Source organism: Somniosus microcephalus, chromosome 7 (assembly GCF_052327205.1).
Source record: "Somniosus microcephalus isolate GS21.2 chromosome 7, FLI_Smic_1.0, whole genome shotgun sequence".
Lineage (NCBI taxonomy): Eukaryota > Metazoa > Chordata > Chondrichthyes > Squaliformes > Somniosidae > Somniosus > Somniosus microcephalus.
The window spans coordinates 162,549,602-162,571,796 of NC_140993.1; the positions used below are offsets into that span (position 1 = coordinate 162,549,602).

The following is a 22,195-nucleotide window of genomic DNA, read 5'->3' on the forward strand; positions in this document are numbered from 1 at the left end:
CTTTTCCGACTCCGGATGAGTTCGCTTGCCTGCTAGGCGAATTTCCAGACCTGACAAAGCCCACGTTCTCCTCCACAGCCACGAAACATGGTGTGGAACACCACATCACCACCACCGGCCCCCCGGTCCATGCGCAGGCCCGGCGCCTCGAACCTGGCAAGCTAGCGGTCACAAAGGCGGAGTTCGCAACAATGGAACGGTTAGGGATTATTCGCCGGTCGAATAGTCCCTGGTCTTCACCTCTTCACATCGTACCGGAACCTGGCGGCAGATGGCGGCCATGCAGCAACTATCAGTGCCTAAACGACGCCACCACTCCTGATCGATACCCGATCCCCTACATCCAGGATTTCTCTGCCCATTTGGCAAGGAACGCCGTTTTTTCCAAGGTTGACCTTGTCCGAGGCTACCACCAGGTCCCGGTGCACCCGCAGGATGTCCCGAAGACCACAGTCATCACCCCATTCGGCCTCTTCGAATTTTTAAGGATGCCGTTTGGATTGAAGAATGCCGCCCAGGCTTTCCAGCGCCTGATGGATTCCGTGCTGCGGGACCGCAAGTTCCTTTTCGTCTACTTGGACGATATTCTTATTGCCAGTCCTAATAAGGAGGAACACACCTGTCACCTACGCACCCTTTTTCGATGCCTCAGCCAACATGGCCTGATCATCAACCCAGCCAAGTGTCAGTTTGGCCTGCACCAAATTGATTTCCTGGGGCATCACATCACCTCAGAGGGAACGGTTCCTTTGCAAGCGAAAGTAGAGGCGGTAACATCCTTTCCACGCCCGCAGAACATAAAGGCCCTGCAGGAATTCCTCGGCATGGTAAACTTTTACCAACGTTTCGTGCCTAAGGCAGCACTGCTCATGCAGCCACTGTACCAGGCCCTCAAGGGCAAATCTGGCAAGGATCCGGTGGACTGGACAGTTGACATGGACCGAGCATTCACCAACACCAAAAGTGCCTTAGCCAACGCGACCATGCTGGCGCACCCGATGCCAGGAGCCACCATCGCCCTCACCACCGACGTGTCAGACTACGCAATCGGCGCCGTACAGGAACAGTGGGTGAACTGGACGTGGCAGCCATTGGCATTCTTCAGCCGTCAACTATGGCGGAACGAGCGGGCGTACAGTGCTTTCGACCGGGAGTTACTAGCTCTTTTTCTGGCCATCCGCCATTTCCGGTTCTTGTTGGAAGGACGTCCTTTCACCGCCTTCGTCGACCATAAGCCGCTGACCTTTGCCATGGCCAAGACCGCCGAACCGTGGTCATCCCGACAACAATGGCAGCTGACCTATATCTCCGAATTTACTACAGATATTCAGCACGTGGCCGGTAAAGATAACCTGGTGGCAGACTGCCTCTCCCATGCGACCGTGCATGCGGTCCAGCTGGGCATCGACTACGCCCTCATGGCAGCGGACCAAGTCTCAGACCCAGAAGTGCAGGCTTACCGTACCAACATCACTAGCCTCCGGTTAGCCGACGTCAGGTTCCATTCGGCAGGTACCACGCTGCTGTGTGACGTCTCCGTTCGGGACCCTCGCCCTATCGTGCCGGTCGCCCGGTGCCGCAAGGTGTTTGACGCCATACATGGGTTGTCACACCCAGGAATGAAGGTTTCTCAGAAGCTAATGTCATCTAAGTTCGTTTGGTGGGGCATGCATAAAGATGTCTGCCAAAAGGCCAAGGTACAGCGCCACATCAAGGCTCCATTGGCCACCTTCGCAGTCCCGGAGCGACGGTTTGACCATGTTAATGTGGACCTGGTAGGACCACTTCCACCTTCCCATGGTTTTACGCACATCCTGACCATAGTAGATCGCACCACCAGATGGCTAGAGGCGGTTCCCCTATCATCTACTACTTCGGTAGATGTGGCCAGGGCGTTCATCTCTTCCTGGGTCGCCCATTTTGGAGTGCCTGCTGACATTTCTTCGGACCGGGGACCGCAGTTTTCCTCCGAGCTCTGGAATGCAGTGGCTCAGGGACTCAGTGTCAAATTACACCGCACCACAGCCTACCACCCACAAGCGAACGGTCTGTGTGAACGTTTTCACAGATCGCTTAAAGCCGCACTGCGGGCCAGCCTCCAAGATGCTGGATGGGCGGACAAGCTGCCGTGGGTCCTGTTGGGCCTTCGCACGGCCCCCAAGGAAGATCTTCACTCTCCCGCGGCAGAGCTCGTTTATGGTCAGCCGCTGCGAGTTCCGGGGGATTTCCTGCCAACACCAACGGAGCCATGGTCCGCCTCAGGCCAGCTTATCAGTCACCAGGAGGCAGCCAGATGTTTCGCACCGGTCCCCACATCGCATCACGGGTTTCGGAGCTCTCACGTTCCAGCAGAGCTGAAAAAAGCTGAATACGCGTTCATCCGCCACGATGCGCACCGAGATCCGCTCAAGGCCCCATACACTGGTCCTTTCCGCGTGTTAGAGTCGGGAGACAAAACCTTCACGGTGGATGTCGGTGGTAAACCGGACCACATTTCGGTCGACCGTTTGAAGCCCGCACACCTGGACCTTGACCGTCCCGTCGAGACCGCACAGCCGCCAAGACGAGGTCGGCCGCCCACCGTCGTCACGCCAGGACAAGTGCAACCACCCGCCAGACCGCCCGCCGTCCAACAGCTTCCGCTTCGGGAATACAGGAGTCGTTCTGACAGGCTTGTCAGACCCCCTCACCGTTTGACTTTTTCCGTTAAAGACAATTCTGGGGGGGCACATGTGGCAGAGCCACTGAGGGACTCTGAACAACTACATAATTCCCTTTAACGATGTGTTAGCTACAGACTAAATCTGTACCATTGTATATACTGTTTGCATGTACAGGGCGCGGTTCCTTTAAGAGCGCAGGCAAACGTGATGACGTCATGTCGCTAATCACGTGATCACCCAAACGCGGGAAAAACGTGATGACGTCATGACGCCATCCACGGGACCGCCCAAGCAGTCCTCGTGGAACCTCCAACCTGTTAAGACCTGTATTCATAGTTCTCTTGCATCAATCTGTTTAAACCCGTTAGTTTGACATTAAAAACCCTTTTGATTGATCGCCTGCGTCAACCTCCATTTCTAGATAGGAATTTGACCATTCCTACATTCCTACATTGGTGACCACGTGGGCCATGGGGAGCCAATAGGAGAAGGAATCTCCCTTCATACACTTGACAGATAGACCTGTCAAATATATGAATGGAGATCACCCCAAAAACACTGAAAACATTAAATAATTTTTTTTTTTAATCACATTTTTAAATCAGTTGAAATTACAATAAATTAAATATTTTAAACAAATATTTAATTTTTTGAAAAAAATAATTTAAAGTTTTTTACAGGGCTAAAAATAAACACCTTTTTTAAAAGTATTTTTAAATGATAAATGAGTGAAACTTTTTTTTTACTTTTTTCAAATCTTATGCTGGTAAAAACAGGCCTTACGCCTGCCTTTGCGAGGCGTAAAGTTTCTAAGGGTTTTCTGCGGGCGGAGGTTCTCCAGAAAGCAGAACTATCTGCCCACAAAGGCCCTTCTCTAGGGAAGGCATCCGATCTGTCAAGAGCATTCTTGACAGATCAGAAATGCCGGTTTTCAGCACATGCGCTGTGCATGCCTGAAACCAGCATTTCCGAAGTCCCTACGTGTGTGGACACAGCGCATACACACCCGTAGGGATCGGAATATACGGCCCAATATCTATTAAAGGGTCTTGGATCCCTGTTGCTGCTATCTACAATTTGCCTTTCTATTATCCACTTACCTAATGTTCCACACACTTCTATAGCTAATTTTAATTTTTAAAAAACCATGGAGCAGGAACGTATGACTAGTCATTGAAGTAGAGATAGGGATGTGGACACTGAACTGAATTTCTGTTCTGACCCGCACCATAATAAAGACTTTATTACATCAGTGTGTACAGCAATATACATTTATTATGTTTTGTAAGGTGCAGGTTGTTTCTACTGGGTTACATCCATCTTATTTAGTTACTTCTTATTCAATACTGTTTTGTTTTAACATTGAAAAATGTGACTGACAGTGGGACAATTTAAATATCTTCAGCAGTCTGATCTCTTCTTCAGCTTGCGTATTCTTTCTTGCTGAATAGTATCACATTCCAAACCAGCTAGTTCTGTCAGTCGATGAATGAACGTGGCTGATGCACCATGGAGAGGGTTCTGGTAGTTCTGTACTGTATCAGCAAAAAAAAAAATGCAAATGATCACTGTGTAGAAACCATGAGAAAGCTAAAATTGGCCTCAGTGTTTCCAGGTAGCGTGGGGAAAAACCAGCCAGGCTTTCCATACCTGATCACTGTACAGTAACCCCTGCTGGAAAGTATATGTCAGGTTAGCCTGTATCAAGCTTAGGTGTCAAGACTCCTATGTCTGGGCTCATATATAAAGAATGGTCAGCTTGGCAAGGGTTGTTGGGGCCCATCGAAACAGCATAAGTTATTAACTTCAGAAGAAAAGGGAAGGGAAAAAAGAGTTTATTGGTCGCGATTGCGCCAACCGAGGCAGATCCGGGGCGGCCGGGGTCAGTAGCGCGGTCCCAGCCTGTTCCAGCCTGCTCTCTCCAAGTGATTTTATGGTAACTGGGCTTGTTAAGCTCGCCCAGCGAGGTTCTCGGCCAATTAAAAGGAAGCGGGTCTGATGACGCCATTAGCTGACACATCATCAGCTGGATTCCTTAAAGGGACCATGTGCAAATTGATTTTGACAGTTGAGTTGTCAGTGTTCTACAGCATTGAGGTGCTGCAAACATTGACAAGTACTGTACAAAGGTGCACAGCTGCACCCAGGCTCTCCCATGACTCCCTCCATATGCTTATGGAGTGAGTCACAGCACGCAAGGAGGTTCTCTTCCCTTCCCATGGGTGGAAGAGACCTCCCCAGGAGACCAATGCAGCCTGGTTGCACATTGCACAGGAGGGCACAAGCAGGAATGTCATCAGGAGGACCAGGCTGCAGTGGCGCAAACCTTTCAATGATCTCAGTAGATCACGAAACGTTACTGCCAAGCCACACTCAACCTCATCCTGCTGTGCCACTCATCAGATCCCCATCACTCTGCCTTCCCTACCTACTCCTGCACATCTTTACTCACACCAACTTACCTTGCACCTCCACCCATCTCTATCTACATTATTACTTCCCCATCTCACTAGCCACCCCTCACACTCATCTTACTGTAAGCATACCAACTAACAATACACAAGGGTAGGCACTTGGGTGGTTTAGCCAATGTTCATGTGAAGTTTCTGGTAATGTGCTGTCAAACATTGAAGACATTATTTTCAACACTTTTCGGTCTTGGACAGATTTGTGGGCACCTTTGGAAGTGGCTTAGTGAGTTGCAGTGAATGGTGAGACATAAGGGTACCTCCCCCGCAATGGTGATGTGTGTGAAAGGAATGGCTTGGGCATTGTAGGGGTGCTTTATGGTGTTGGTGTGAGATGGTGCCAACCAGTGTGTGCAGCATCAAGTGAAGTAAATCTGGTTATGGTGAGGCCATCCCTGGTGTCCCGGGCAGCAATGTGATTGAGTGCTGATGCCCTGTGTCCTGTGCAGCATCAGTTGATTGCGGAAAAGGTTGGTGTTGATGTTGGTGCTGCTGGTGTACCCGGTGATGCTGGTGTTGGGGCTGATCGTGGTGGGATTCTGAGGACCAAGGTGAGATATAAACCATTGCTGTCAATGCTTGTTGATAAGCATTGACTGGGATGGTTTATCGTAAAGAAAAGTACTTTACTCTTTAATCTCATACAAGTTAGATTTGACCAATTCTTACCTGGGATCACGAATCTTGTCCAATGGCAATCCCACCAATGGCAAGTTGTGAAATCAAATTCATAAAATCTAATAATTTGTGTACTTTGAAAGCTGCAACATTGTTGTAAAAACCCAATGAATTCAGTAATGTCCTTCAGAGAAGTGAACCTGCTTCCATACCTGGTTTGCCCTACACATGACTCCAGTCCCATACTATGAGGGAAGTGTCTTAGCAAGCTATTCAGTTGTAAAACCAATTACTAGAAGATCTTTACCACCACCTTTTCAGGACAACCAGGGATGGACAATAAATGTGGCATTGGCAGCATAACGCACATCCAAGGACACATTTTCTAAAAAATATATGTGTTAAAAAATTTTCTCCTAACCTCTTCATTGTTTTGATGATTTTCTATTTATCCCCTCTAGTTACCAACTCACTGATCAGCTTATCCCGAGTTAACTTATCAAAACACTGGCATAAATTGGAACATCTCTTTTAGATCTCAACAACAACAACTTGTATTTATATAGCATCTTTAGCGTAGTAAAACATCCCAAGATGCTTTACATGAGCGTTAACAAACAAAGTTTGACACTGATCCACATAAGGTGATATTAGGACAGATGACCAAAATAAACACCTTGGCCCCCCACGGGCGGAGGACTGCCATCTGGAAAAATCTGTGCCCTTACCTGAGGGCTCCCGGGATGCACACACTTCCGAGGGGCCTCTCCAAACTCCAGGTGTGCAGGGCCCACATTTCCCAGAGGCGCATGTAGTTCGCAGCATCCCTGGGATCACGTGGGCCATGGGGAGCCAATCACAGAAGGGAATCTCCCTTCATACACTTGACAGGAAGACCTGTCAAATATATGAATGGAGATCACCCCCAAAACATAGTAAAACTTTAAATAAATAAAAATAAAAAATCACATTTTTAAAATGACTTGAAATTACAATAAATTAACTATTTTAAACAAAAATTTAAATTCTTGAAAAAGATAATTTAAGTTTTTTATGGGGCTAAAAATAAACTTACCTTTTTTAAAAGTATTTTTAAATGATAAATCAGAGGAAAATTTTATTTTTTTACTTCTTTCAACTCTTATCCTGGTAAAAGCAGGCCTTTTCCCAGGGATGTGGAGGATCTGCCAAGAGAATTCTTGACAGATCACAAGTTCCGGGTTTTAGCGCATGCGCAGCGCATGCCTAAACCCGGAACTTGCAAGGCCCTTAGGGGTGTGTGCTCACCTCATATGCACCCATAGGGGTCGCAAATTACGGCCCAATGGCTTTGATCTTCCCAATATTTAGTTAGAGGAAATTTATGCTCATCCAGTACTGAATGTTGGACAACCAGTGTGACCAATCAGAGGCAGTGGTGAGATCGAGCTGTGTGTTGTCAATGTACATGTGGAAACTGACATGTTTTCAGATGATGTCGCCGAGGGGTAGCATGTAGATAAGAAATAGGATGGGGCCAGGGATAGCTCCTTTAACCTTCCTTGTTCTAATGAAGTAATGAAACAGTTTCTCTAATCTCACCTCATAACTAAAGCCTTTCATGCCTGGTATCATTTTAGTTCTTCTTTTCTGCATGCTCTCCATGGCATTGAATCATTCCTAATGTAAGATTCCCAAAACTGGACACAATTTTATAACCTAACAATGATTTGTATAGGTTTAGCATTAACTGTTTTCTACAAAGCACATAGAAATGCTATGTTACAACATGGAGATAGGCCATTAAACACAACTAGTTCATATCAGCATTTACCCTCCATGCCAGCAAATAGTTGTAATCAAATTTGCCCGCCCTGTTCCAATATCCCTTCAACCCCTTTTTTTTCACCTACTTATTCACTCTAATCTTGAATGTTGACCACTAACCCTGGCGTGAATTCCATATCCACACAGCTCTGTGTAAAGAATTTTCTTGTGGTCTGTGTTCTAAATCTTTTGCATTTGTATCTATTGTCCCTCATTCTTGACCTTTCCACTATTCAAAATAGTCTGCTTCTATCCTGACTCATTCCTTTCATAATTTTAAACATTTCTATTACACTCGCTGTAGTGTATGTACCTTTAAGAGAGAACTACTTTTACAGCTCCTGTATACTGTAGTACCAGCAGTGGACCCTGTCGAAATATTTTATTCGTCGATAATTGAACTCTTGCCAGTAACTAACGTGGATATAGAGAAGGAGACCCGAAATGACCCGACACTGTCTCGGGTATATGATTTGACGGTGAAGGGATGGCCAACTCATGGTGACTCACTGTTGCCAGCATTCTCATCCAGAAGAGAACAGCTGTCAGTATGGAGGGGACAGTGATGTGTGGATCCCGAGTGGCAATTCCACCCAAGTTAAGGGAGAGAGTGCTCAATGAGCTTCACGAAGGCCATCTGGGAGGGGTGAAAATGAAAAGCCTTGCTAGGGCTTATGTGTGGTGGCCGGGAATCGATCAACAAATCGAGGACCTAACAAAGAGCTGCTCAGGATGCCAAAAGGTCCAAAATGCACCACCACATGCCCCTCTACACCCATGGGAGTGGCTCTCATCTCCATGGCAATGGGTGCATATTGATTTTGCTGGTCCATTCATGGACTCAATGTTTTTAATAGCCGTGGATGCGCACTCGAAATGGCCTGAGGTGATCAAAGTGTCCTCCACCACCACGGAGAAAACTATTGCAGTCCTACGGACCATTTTTGCCAGGAACAGCTTGCCAGAGCAGATTTGCTCTGATAACGGACCACAGTTTGTGTCCGAAGAGTTTCGAAGATTTATGAAAAGGAATGGGGTAAGGCATTACACATCCGTCCCGTATCATCCAGCCACAAATGGATTGGCTGAGAGGTTCGTACAAACCTTTAAAAAAGCAGTAAAGGCCATGTGCAATGACAACATTCCACTGCAGCATAAGGTGGACAATTTCCTGTTAGCCTACAGAAATGCGACACACCAACCAGGCCCCGGCCATGATGTTCTTTAACCGAAGGTTGAGATCTCGTCTGGATTTGCTCAGACCAAATGTACGAAGAGATGTTGAGAGTAAGCAATTCCAGCACATCAATGAGAAGCCGACAAGGAGCTTCAATGTAGGGCAATCAGTCTTGGCCCGCGACTACCGAACAGAGAAATGGCAACCAGGAACGATATGCACACGGCAGGGGCCACTAATGTACACAGTGGCTGTTGGGGAGAACATTGTGAGATGCCATGCTGACCAGATCCTAGCGTCACAGGAACGAGTCAACCCCTTGTCTAGCGTGCCTGGTGATGAACCCGACATACCGGTAGCATCTACCCCAGAAACAGTAGCATCGGAAACTGATGAACTAACCGACGACAGGGGGCCAGAATCACCTCCGCACCAAGAACAAGACACTCAGGAAAGGTGCTATCCAGAAAGGATCAGGAAGCCGCCCCAAAGACTGAATCTATAAATGGACTATTTCAGTTACTGTGCATGTTAAAAGTGTTAACTGTTATTTGAATGTTATGGTACTGTTAATCTAAAAGGGGAGGAATTGTAGTGTATGTACCTTTAAGAGAGAACTACTTTTACAGCTCCTGTATACTGTAGTACCGGCAGTGACCACACCTGTATATAAGCCCTGAGCAGGCATCTGTACTGTTAGTTTTTAGACTACCCTCATCCAGTAAACACCTGTTGATTGTTGATCTGCAGTCTCCGTCTATTTATTGAAGAACACCATACCTTAAGATTCACGGATTTAATACTCGCCCCATAATCTATGCTGTTCCAATGAAAAAAGACCTGGCCTAGAAATTGGGCTACAGGAAACTTTCGTTTAACCAGAGGTTAAATGTCCGGAAAGCTCTATCTACCGGCAAAATTCAGGAGCCGTTTCCTGTAAGTTTTTTTACTTCTCGTTGCTTTTTTTTCCAGTCAAGCTCTGCAAGGTCTAGCTGAAGCTGTTGCTTAGCTACAGAGACGCTTTTAAGCTGCGGCCGACTGTTTTGAAGCTGTTGCTAAGCAACAGGGTTTGTTGATTCACACGGAGCTCAAAAGCTCCGTATGTTTTAACATTAGCGCTGGTTTCTACGGCAGTTTTGATGGTACGGCACCAGCTCGGTCCCATCAGTGCCGGATACCAGAAAGTTTCCTGTACTTACTGCCACCTGTTTGCGCCGCTGTCCTGGCGAAAAATGGAGACCAACACTCTAGTGCCCTTCTCTGGTGCAGGACTCGGCGACCGCCATTTTGGTGAGGACCTTAGATCCTGGACATATAAATGAAGAGAGGGTGACATCAGTCAGTGTGTAACGCCGACTTAACGTCACCTCAGCGAACTTCGACCTTAGCTCTGAGTTCAGCGCTGGGTCCTAAGCTCGTTCTGAAAACAGAGCATTCAGCAGACTGACAGAAATGCTGTCAGCGCCTCTTAAAGGGACACACACATCTTTCAGGTAAGTTTGCATTTAAATTTTTGGACTGGATTTTTTTTATGTTATTGATGGCTCGGTGCAATACATGTTAAAAGTTTTTTATGTGTGCAGGGAGTGCAGGAAGTACTGCTGGATGCTTGCAAGGCCTCAGCTGGTAAAGGGAAGGCCTCTGAGAAGACAGAAAATGCTGGAAATACTCAGCAGGTCAGGCAGCATCTGTGCAGAGATAAACAGACTTCATGTCTCAGGTTGAGATGCTGCCTGACCTGCTGAGTATTTCCAGCAGTTTATGCTTTTATTTCAGATTTACAGCATTCGCTCGCAGAAGGAAGAGGAAGACGCAGAAGAGGAAGAAGTAGAAGAGAAGGAAGCAGATGATGAAGAGGCAGAAGAGGAGGAAGCAGAAGAGGAAGAAGCAGAAGGAAAGATGCAACCCAGACAGCCCCTTTCTGGCCAAGATATCTGGGATGGAATCATCTACCTGTGGTACCAGTGACCACAGCCCCAATTCCCCTTTCAACATTTGTCCCACACCTTACCTTCCCTCTGTTACTGACCATCACAGTGTCCTCTTGGCCACAATGCTGAAATAAAAGCCACCACAAAGCAAACTATCCAATTCAACTTTGTACATCTATCTATCCAATATGACATCAAGAAATCAACTCATCACCCTTATACATTCCCTTAGTGACTGTCTTGTGTGTGCTTTTGCCTATTCTACTGATGTCACAAAGTGCTACCCTAATTCTTCTTCTTCTTCTTCTTCTTCTCCTTCTCCTCCTTCTCCCCCACCATTGGCTGGGCAGGCTGCATTTCTTCGGTATGTGAAATGAGGAATGCACAAGGGTGGAGTTGTGGCGAGGGGAAGGCAGACAAGCAAGAGGTCCATGCAAGAAGGAGGACAACATATGTGATTACCAGCATCTTGTATCCTTTCAGCCCTGCCGCTGGCCAAGGGCTCAGCCATGCCCCTGCCAAGAATTGCCAGCACTGTCTTCTCCAAGGAGGTGAGGTAAAGCTAGGAATGGGAGGTGTGCCTCATGTTTGGTACAGATTTTTGGTAGGTGAGAGATTGGTGGGTGGGGGGAGTCATGCATTGAGAAGTCTGTGAGGCTACTAGTGCAGTTGGTAGGAGGCGGCTTTTCAAGATGCATTCACTGACCGTGACCACTGGTCTGAGGTCATGAAGCTTCTTTGGGCACTGGAGCAAGGTCGTGCAAATGACACTGCTGGCAGTGACGGCCTCGGTGATCTTGTCCCACATCCTTCTCTCTGGAGGGCCTCCTGGCCCCTGTGGGTAGAGGACCTCTCTTGCAATGTTTACCCCCTGCACAAAGCTGGAGTGCTGCGTGCGAGACCCTGGGTGCCCCTTCCCTGACTTGCTGAGCCATTTGTGTAAGTGCTGAAGTACTTTTCCCATTTTTTTTAGGTGCGGAAGACAATTCAGCTTTACGAGCTGAAGACTGCCATTTGAGAATTCTTTTTAATGCTAATTTTTTTCCAGAAAGCAGTTGAGCTGTGAGGGCTAAAAACTGCCTCTTTTGACATGATTTTTTTTTTTCATTTCAGATGGCGTTGCCCTTTTAAGAGACTGACACTGCTTTCTGAAATGACAGCCTTGCTTTCAGAGCAGGCTGTTCTAGCTGGAATGACACTTCAGCCACGCTATATTGGGGCCTACTGCTGGGACGAATGGCACCAGGACGGCATTGATAATTAGTCCCCAGCACCAATTTTTTGGTCCTGCCAGCGCCACCATTTTGGGCAGCCGTTAACACCCTTCGATGGTGGCACCAGCAACTTTTGTGGCGTTTTTGAATTTCTCGGCCCTAATTTTTCAAACTTTTCTTCATATTTGTATTTCTCCACACAAGTATTATCCCAGTGAATCTACGTTGTACCCTCTCTAAAGCCTCAATATCCTTCCTATAGTATGAAGCCCAATACTGCACACAGTACGCTAACTGAGGTCTTATTAAGGTTTTATACAGGCTCATAATTACCTCATGCCTTTTATATTCTATACCTCTGATAAAACCCAAAGTTCTATTTTTTTTTTACAGCCTTATCAACTTGAGGTATTGGCTTTAATGTCCTGTGAGCCTGTACTTCCAAGTCTCTCTGCCCTTCAACAGCATTGAGCATCCTTCCCTTCAGAGTATAATTATTGCTGGATCACCTCATATTTACTGACATTGAATTCCATCTGCCACTATTTTAGCCCATTCCCCTATCTTATCAATATACCTTTGCAGCTTCCTTTGGTTTGCTAAAGAATTACCTATACCTCCTATTTTGGTATCATCTGCAAATTTTGACAATACTCCCTCTCGGTCTATTATCAAAATATTGATATACAGAGTTAAAAGAAGTTGTCCCCAGAATTGCACCCTGTGGGACAACACTACCCACTTCCAAACACTCTTTATTAAAAAAAAAAAAAAAAAAACTGCCCTTAACTCCTTCTCTCTGTTTTCTGTGTTCTAACCAATTTTTAATCCAGTTTGCTATCCTCTCCTTAATTACATACTCCTTAATCTTCTCCAGTAATCTCGCAATTAGTACCTTTTCAAAGGCTTTCCTAAAGTCCATGTACACTACATCCACTGCATTTCCCCATCTACCATGTCTATTGCTTCTTCAAAGAATTCTATGAGCTATCTAAAGCTCTTTTAAAATCCATGCCAGCTACTTCTAAGTTTTTACTTTATCTATATCTGTGATAATTTCATCCTTAATTACATAGGATATACAGCACAGAAACAGGCCATTCAGCCAAACCAGTCCATGCCAGCATGTATGCTCAATTCGAGCCTCCTCCTGCCTTTCCTCATCTAACTCTATCAGCATAACCTTCTATTCCCTTCTCCCTCATATGCTTATCTAGCCTCTGCTTAAATGTATCTATACTATTCGCTTCAACCACTCCCTGTGCTAGCGAGTTCCACATTCTCACCTTTTGGATGAGACGTTAAACCGAGGCCCTGTCTGCTCTCTCAGGTGGATGTAAAAGATCCCATGGCACTTTTTTGAAGAAGAGCAGGGGAGTTATCCCCGGTGTCCTGGCCAATAGTTATCCCTCAATCAACATCACAAAAACAGATTATTCGGTCATTATCATATGGCTGTTTCTGGAAGCTTGCTGAGCGCAAATTGGCTGCTGCGTTTCCTATGTTACAACAGTGACTACACTTCAAAAAGTACTTCATTGGCTGTAAAGCACTTTGGGACATCCAGTGGTTGTGAAAGGCGCTATACAGAAACATAGAAGATAGGAGCAGGAGTAGGCCATTCAGCCCTTTGAGCCTGCTCCGCCATTCAATGAGATCATGGCTGATCATCCAAATTCAGTACCCTGTCCCTGCATTCTCCCCATATCCCTTGATCCCTTTAGCAATTCTTTCTTTTAAAGAAGTTCCTTCTATAAGGTTCGGAAGAATTTCAGAAAATTTCTACAGCCCCAAAAATTATTTTTGATTAAAGAAAACCTGGGTGGAATATACCTTAAAAACCCAGAGCATCAAAAATGGCTGTCAGGCCTCGTGGCAGAAGATGAAAGACAGCCTGGCTGTATATCTTCAATCACGGGCTGACAAAGGATTTGAAAAAAAGCACCAGCCTGCGCGAATGTTGAAGTACTTGAAACTGTCAATCAACTGCAGTTTAGGAAGTTTCACCCACAGGACAAAGGATGTTTGTTTACAGAACTCTCTACAATGTTGACTCAAAGGCTTAAGTACTTAAAGCTGTCAATCAATTGCGGTTGGGCGGTGACCGCAGGACAATGCTTTGTTTACAAAGCACTTGAGTGCTGTGCTGTCTTTCTTTAGGAAATTATGTTAGTTTCCCAGTTAATTCAGGGGTTTGAGTAATTTGGGTCGATTCCCATTGTGTGCCACCACCTAGTGGATATTTGGTACCTAGCAACTGCAGTAAAAGCACAGTAAAGTGCAGTAAAGCACAGTAAGTGCAGTAAAGTAAACTACTGTATATCACAGACCTACAGCCACACATGGTCTGGGAAGTTATATTGTTGCCACGCTTGAGCCTTGGATACTATTTGTCTGTAAGTACTTGAGAATGTTATAGATGATTAGTGTACACTATATTTTGCAGAAAATGTTTAGTTTGTAACTTTTCTCTGTAAGCAAACTTACACAGCTAGCCGTGAAGTGCTCGCTCTCTGTCTAGCTGGTTAACTTGTAGCTGTATTTTGATGCACTATGTACAGGGCTAATTTAAAGAGAATGCCTTCCAGTTTGCTAAGTGTATATTCACAGTAAGCTGTGTTTCCACGTGTTTGGTAAGTTACATGCCAAATGTACTGTGTTGCTCAGGCGTACCTAAATTTGTGTATGCATATCAGTTATGTGCTTGTATACTAATGTGTGCTTCCATTTCTGTTGTATTTCAGTTTCACAATAAGAATCTTTCAGTAAAGTTTTACAAGACAAGTCAAGCCTTGTGATTTTTATGGGAAGATATCAAGTTGTTAGCTACCTGTCTAGCTCTGCATAGGAACGCGCTGCAAGGGCAGAATAGTGAAAAGACAACAGCACAGCGGGCTCAAGCACAAGAAGATACCTCTCAGCTACCATGAGCCTACGCTCAGGAAGACAATATACCATAGAGGATGTCGACCAGCCAACCGAGAAGCATGAGCCTCTCCGAGCAAATGATGCCAAGTCACAGTCCTCTAAAGCATCCTCTAGATCATCTCGGCGGTCCAGCAGACCGTCATCATCGACAGCTTCTGCAGCAGCCAAAGCACATGCCAAGGCAAAAGCTGCCCAGGCTCAATTGTCCTTCACTGAAAACGAAGCTAATGTGATGAAGCATAGAGCTGACCTCGACACTAGTGTGATGAAGCAGAGAGCTGACCTCAACGCTAGTGCGATGAAGCAGCGAGCTGACCTCGACGCCAGTCTCCACATTCTCCAAAGCCAGAGAGCTGCCGCTGCCGCTGCCGCTGAAGCTGCAGCTTATGAAGAAGGTGAGGAGAACGAAGGTGGGGAGCACAGCCATGAAGCATATGTTCTAGAACAGCCCCTCAGTCCAGTGCAACGTACAAGTGAGTATGTCCAACAACACTCCAAATTGTTCTTCAAGGAAACATCCAGGTATCTCGACGCAGAACCAGCTACTCACCACAGTAACAAACAGCCTGTTTTCGGAGACACTGAGCTTAAAAGAGAAGAAACAAGTAAGACTTACCTGCAGAGACCTCCACAGCACTCGGCCAATCCAGCCAAGCAGTCCGCACCCGAGCCACAAGGTGCACAAGACCTCGCTAGGTACCTCATCCACCGAGAATTGTTAAGTTCAGGTCTTCTAGAATTTGATGACCGTCCTGAAAATTATTGGTCATGGAAAGCATCCTTCCTGAGTACCACCAAAGACTTGAATCTGTCAGCCAGAGAAGAACTAGATTTGATGACAAAGTGGCTCGGAGCTGAGTCGTCAGAACAGGTGAAGAGAATTCGCTCAGCGCACGTCCGCAATCCCACAGCAGGCTTCAACCTGGTTTGGCAACGTCTCGAAGACTGTTATGGGACACCAGAAGTCATTGAACACGCACTGCTCAAGAAGATTGAGGACTTTCCGAAGCTAACCAACAAAGATAATGTCGAGCTCCGAGAACTGGGTGACATTCTCCTCGAACTGGAGTGTGCTAAGGGAGAAGGTTACCTGACAGGCCTCTCGTATTTGGATACAGCTCGTGGGGTAAACCCAATAGTGGAAAAGCTCCCCTACAACCTTCAAGAGAAATGGATAGCTAAGGGATCCAAGTACAAGGAGGACAATGGCGTGGCATTTCCCCCCTTCTCTCTCTTCTCCAGGTTCGTCCAACAACAGGCAAAGGTGAGGAATGATCCAAGTTTCACTTTCTCCACCTCCAGCAGTCACGCTCCTTCGAGAACAGAGAAACCCACAAAGTACAGCAACAAAGCCTCTGTGAGCGCGCACAAAACAGATGTTCCAGCCGAACCCCCAGTCAACCAATCCAGTTCTGCTGGGAATAAAGTGGATGACCCAGATCGTCAGAGTCCAATACACAAGAAGCCCCACCCACTCAAAAAGTGTCGAAGCTTTAGAGGCAAGCCTATTGACGAGCGCAAATCACACCTGAAAGAGAATTGCTTCTGCTTCAGGTGTTGTGGGTCGACTATGCACATAGCAAAAGACTGCAAGGCGACAATCAAGTGCCTCGAGTGCAACAGTGAAAAACACATCGCAGCCCTGCATCCAGGTCCTCCTCCTTCGACCACTGAGAGTGCTGCAGTTGACAAAGAGGATAGCGGGGAGCAAAGCGAAAGCGCATCTTCTTCAGTCACCTCCAAGTGTACAGAGGTTTGTGGAAATGCAAGCAGCCCACGCTCATGCTCCAAAAGCTGCTTGGTTAAAGCATATCCTGCAGGGAGAAAGGAGAAGGCAATCAAGATGTATGCAGTGCTTGATGAGCAAAGTAACAAGTCTCTAGCGAAGACAGAATTCTTCAATCTCTTTGAAGTCAAGGCCAGCGCAGCTCTGTACACGCTAAAAACCTGTTCAGGGACAACAGAGACTATGGGTAGGAGAGTTGGCAACTTCATGATCGAGTCCATGGATGGGAAACTACAGCTTCCCCTCCCCACCTTAATTGAGTGTGACATGATGCCAGATGATAGGACGGAAATCCCCTCCCCAGAGGTCGCCCGCCATCAGCCCCATCTACAGTCAGTTGCCAACAAGATTCCAGCTGTGGACCAGGACGCTCCAATCCTCCTGCTCTTGGGAAGAGACATCTTAAGGGTGCACAAGGTGCGTGAGCAAATCAACGGGCCCCACAATGCTCCTTATGCACAGCGGCTTGACCTGGGATGGGTCCTCGTGGGTGGAGTTTGCCTGGGAACAGTCCACAAACCAGCGGATGTCAACATCTATAAAGCAAACATGTTGCACAACGGTCGCACATCCTGTCTCAGCCCATGCCCAAACAGGACCCAGGTAAAGGAAGACTACGATGACATGACGCAGCATCATAGGTCAACCTCCTCTGCCTGTGAGGAAGAGGCTGGCCCCACTGTGAGCACAGACAGCCTAGGATGCTCAGTGTTTGAAAGGTCTAAGGATGATGACAAGCCAGCACTATCCATGGATGACAAAGCTTTCCTAACCATCATGGATGAGGAGGTTTACCAGGACGATGGACACAGCTGGGTGGCACCCTTACCATTTCACTCTCCTAGACGCCATCTTCCGAGTAACAGGGAACAAGCTATGAAGCGCCTCTGCTCACTCAGGAGAACCCTGGTGTCGGTGTCCACCGACCCAGACATGCCTGCAGTCCTCACCCCAGCGATGCTCCTGACTCAAAAGATGAGTGCTATTTCAGCCCCCTCTGGAAACTTCGACATGGCTGAGCTGCATGGGAAGCAGTGGAAGCGAGTCCAGTGTCTTGCAGACACTTTTTGGAAGAGATGGAGAGGAGAGTATTTGTCCACCCTACAGAGCCATAGGAAATGGACAGAAGACAAGCCAAATGTCAAAGTGGGAGATGTTGTCTTGCTGAAAGACAGCCAAGCACACAGAAATGAATGGCCAGTGAGACTGGTTGTCAACACTCTGCCGAGCAGGGACAAGAGGGTCCGCAAGGTGGAGGTGAAGATTGTCAAGGAGGGTACTGTCAAGGTGTTTCTGAGGCCAGTCTCAGAGATCGTAGTCCTCCTTTCTGAAGAAACCTAGAGAAAGGATTCTGAGTATGTTTGCGCCCAAAGGACGTTTTCTTTAGGTTTATTTTGTATCTGTAGTGGTACAATGGAATTGTACCAAGCGGGGAGTGTGCTGTCTTTCTTTAGGAATTTATGTTAGTTTTCCAGTTAATTCAGGGGTTTGAGTAATTTGGGTCGATTCCCATTGTGTGCCGCCACCTAGTGGATATTTGGTACCTAGCAACTGCAGTAAAAGCGCAGTAAAGCACAGTAAGTGCAGTAAAGTAAACTACTGTATATCACAGACCTACAGCCACACATGGTCTGGGAAGTTATATTGTTGCCACACTTGAGCCTTGGATACTATTTGTCTGTAAGTACTTAAGAATGTTATAGATGATTAGTGTACACTATATTTTGCAGAAAATGTTTAGTTTGTAACTTTTCTCTGTAAGCAAACTTACACAGCTAGCCGTGAAGTGCTCGCTCTCTGTCTAGCTGGTTAACTTGTAGTTGTATTTTGATGCATTATGTACAGGGCTAATTTAAAGAGAATGCCTTCCAGTTTGCTAAGTGTATATTCACAGTAAGCTGTGTTTCCACGTGTTTGGTAAGTTACATGCCAAATGTACTGTGTTGCTCAGGCGTACCTAAATTTGTGTATGCATATCAGTTATGTGCTTGTATACTAATGTGTGCTTCCATTTCTGTTGTATTTCAGTTTCACAATAAGAATCTTTCAGTAAAGTTTTACAAGACAAGTCAAGCCTTGTGATTTTTATGGGAAGATATCAAGTTGTTAGCTACCTGTCTAGCTCTGCATAGGAACGCGCTGCAAGGGCAGAATAAGTGCTGTTGACTGAAATTCAGTAGGACATTTCAAACTGGTCGCAGCCAGTCAAATGAATGGGAAAACACATTCAAACCCATTACAGTCAATGGGGACAGATCGATCCCTTTTGTATAGCCCAGATACATCCAGATTTGGGCACCAAGATAACAGCTCCCAATGGGGTATAAAGATAGCCCCTCAGGAAGCCATTTTCTCTCTCTCTGCCGCCTTGCCTCCATGCCCTGCCTACAGAGGAACAGCTCAGCAGCCCGCCCAAAGGAGTGGAATACCAGCAGTTACTTTGAATTACTGGGGTATCTCTACTTCGGGGCAGTGAAGAACCCAAGCCAGACCGCAGGGGCATGGAGCAGGCATTCACTGGTGTGCATAGATTTTCTGGCCCATTACAAGGCAACCTAGATAGGTATTAGGGTTGGGAATTAAAGGTGAATCTTGTTAAATCTTAATTTAATCAATTTTCCCTTGATGTGTCCATTTCTCCTCCCCATTAAGTAAAAGTGTGCTGTATTAAGCAAAGGTGTGCTGTATTAAGCAAAGGTGTGCTGTATTAAGCAAAAGCGTGCTGTATTAAGCAGAGGTGTGCTGTATTAAGCATAGGTGTGCTGTATTCATTATTTTCAATTTATTTCTTTTATTTCAATAAATACTGGTCTTCTTTGCACCCAAGCATGAGTCTCGTTTTGTCTATATCGCTACTGAAATAAGTCCGGCGGTCAGAACCAGAAAAGTGGAGCAATTCGAAACCGCACGGGGTTCTGGAGCAGCTCAGATACTTCTGACTGGCCAGAGACAATAACCCCAGTAACCACACCCTATTTCTGCAAAATGGCGACCGCGGCAGGATCGTCAGCAACGGTATGCAATGTAGTAGACGGTGGTCTGGGTCTGGAGAGAGCAGCAGCTATTGGTTTTCTTTTTATCCCACTGATCTGTTTGTGGTTAGGTGCCTGCAAGCTTGGGGAAGTTACCCGCAGGCTTAGGGAACTTAAAGCAGAGAGTTGGGATAAGGAAATGGAGATTGAAGAATACCAGGCCAAGATAGAGCACCTGGTGGACCAGCTTAGTGAGGGCAAAAGCCACACGAGGTACGAATTAGAGTACCTGAAGTGCCTAGTTTCAGAGGCTAAGAGCAATGAGATGAGGGTGCGGGAGGAGAACGCCCGCCTCATACAAGAAGTAAAAGAGCAGGAGGAAAAGGTTAGGGAGGTAAAGGCAACGTATAAGCTGGCCTGCGACCAAGGGTTTGAGGAAGCAGATCATGGCCCCTGTAGGGAAGAGATAGAAAGCTTGAATATGGCTTTAAAGAGGGCAAAGGGGATGATATGCCTTATCAGCCCGAAGATAGGCCAGTCGGACTTTACCGGCAACCCAAATAGAACCGTCCCACAGGCAACACCCAGAACAAGGTTGGTCAGGGCATCAGAGGTCCCACGACCGACACCCACAGCTCCGAGCTTTCAAGAGCTCTGGCAGCAAAGGGGAGTGGAGGATGAGGTGGTAGAGGAAGCACAGCAGGCCCCGCTAGATAGGCCATGACCAGGACCAGTGTACCCCCTCTGACAACGGAGGTACGGTCCGCCCATTGATGAAGATGACCCAGGGGCCATCCAGAATCAGTTTGTGGTGCCGTATGGCACCCACCAGCTCAGGGACATAGTTAGCCACATCCCCAAGTTCGCTAAAAAGGGAGACCCCTAACTGCACTTCAGGGAGATAGAACAGGCAGCTTGTGTTAATGACTGCGATGATGCAGAGCAGACAAAAATACTGCTGTTTTCCCTGGGAGGTGATCTCCTCCAGGCCCTATCTGGCGAGTGCAAAAGGGGGCAGAAGGATTAGGAGGGTCTGAAGAATGAGCTATTGGAGGCCATGGGACTCAATGATGGTAGTCCGTTCACCCGGGTAGAAAGAACGGTGCAGCTCCCAGGGGAGTCTCCGCAGGCGTTCGCAGACAGGCTGTGGCCAGTCTACTGGAGCGCATGCCCGGGAATGCCAGGGCGAGCAGCACTGAACCCAGTCCAATTGACTCACTAGCTCCGTTGTCTTATGACAAACAGCCTACCCCAGATCCAAGCCCAGGTCGCGGCTTGGTTTGACCCCCGAAACCCCCAGACCACCGAAGAAGCAGTGATCCGCCAGCTCACAGTAGCCTTTAGAAACCTGAGGTGTATCGAGGTGCCCCAACCCAAGGGAAGGGTCCATGAGGTTAAACCTGGGAGCCAAAGTAAGAAAGAGTGGCACCAGGAGGGGAACCGTCCCTCTCAGGCTAACTTAAATTGTTATGGGTGCGGGAAAGACGGCCACTGGAGAAAAGACTGTAAGAATCCCTGGAAGTATATCAAGGGAAAGGATCCCACAGCCCTAGCACAAAAGGCAGGGCCAGATATTCCTCCCACTGTGATTGAGTCATTTTTACAGTCCCTACGGTCTCTTCTGACTGGCCAGGGGAGAGTAGTAGCCACCACTGGTGCTTTGACCCCGTCTGCCCCATCCCACTCCCACCAATGACTAGAGCCAGCGCAGCCTGTCGACCTGTGTCCCCGCAAAAATGCTGAGGGGAGCAGGCCCTATGTTAAGATGGGGGTGAAGATGGGGCAGGGGAGACATTCGGTGGACACTGGAGCTTCCAGCATAGTGGTCCACTCGGAAGACCTGACCAATTCACCCCAGTCTAACAAGATCCCATTTAGCTTAATGGGACCCACAGGGAAACGGGCAGCCGGGAGTGAACCTGAGAATAGAAATCCTCAGCCCGCAGCGGGTACAAGCTCACAGGCTGCACAGGCAGGCGCTGTGGCTTGTGTTAGGGGAGGAGCCATTCATGACCAGTGTAAGTTGTTTAAGCAGGGGGACAGGGAAGGAGAGTTCTGGGACCCCTGTAGAGCAGACCCAGTAGCAGCAATCCAGGACACGGGAGGCACACAGGGGATAGTTTTGGCCCTGGACCAAAAGCAGGTCCAAGCCCAAGATTCCACCTTTAAGGCCGCCCTGGTAAGGGAAAAGGATTTAGAACAGGGTTACTGGCAGGCTGCCAGTTATATTAAACAATGCAGGTTGTTTAAGCCGGAGGCAGGGAAACGGGCAGCTGAGATTGAACCTGAGAATAGAAATCCTCAGCCTGCAGCGTGTACACTCACACAGACTGCACACGCAGGCGCAGTTGCATGCATGAGAGGAGAAGTTCCCCAGCACTTGGCCCGAGCGATTCCCCCTCTCTTGTGGGACACCGGGGAGAAGCCTGAACCAGGTTTTAGACCTGAAGAGGAAGACTCTCAGCCACCGGCAGCTGGTGGCAAGGGATTGCCTGTCCCCAGCCCAGGTTTGGGAAGGGAGGGACCTGAGGGAGAAGGTCCCCAGCCAGCAAGTACTGTGACCCGAGCTAAGGGTCCGCTTGCCAGGGTAGCCCCACCAGCGACACTCCCTAGGAGGTCTCTTCGGGTACCC

At 47.4% G+C, this 22,195-nt stretch overlaps 1 pseudogene; it reads right to left on the reverse strand.

Moving 5' to 3' along the window:
• Nucleotides 1–3,999: 3,999 nt before the first annotated feature.
• The window catches only part of LOC147114981 (uncharacterized), a 421,733-nt pseudogene continuing 403,537 nt past the window's right edge, over nucleotides 4,000–22,195 (reverse strand).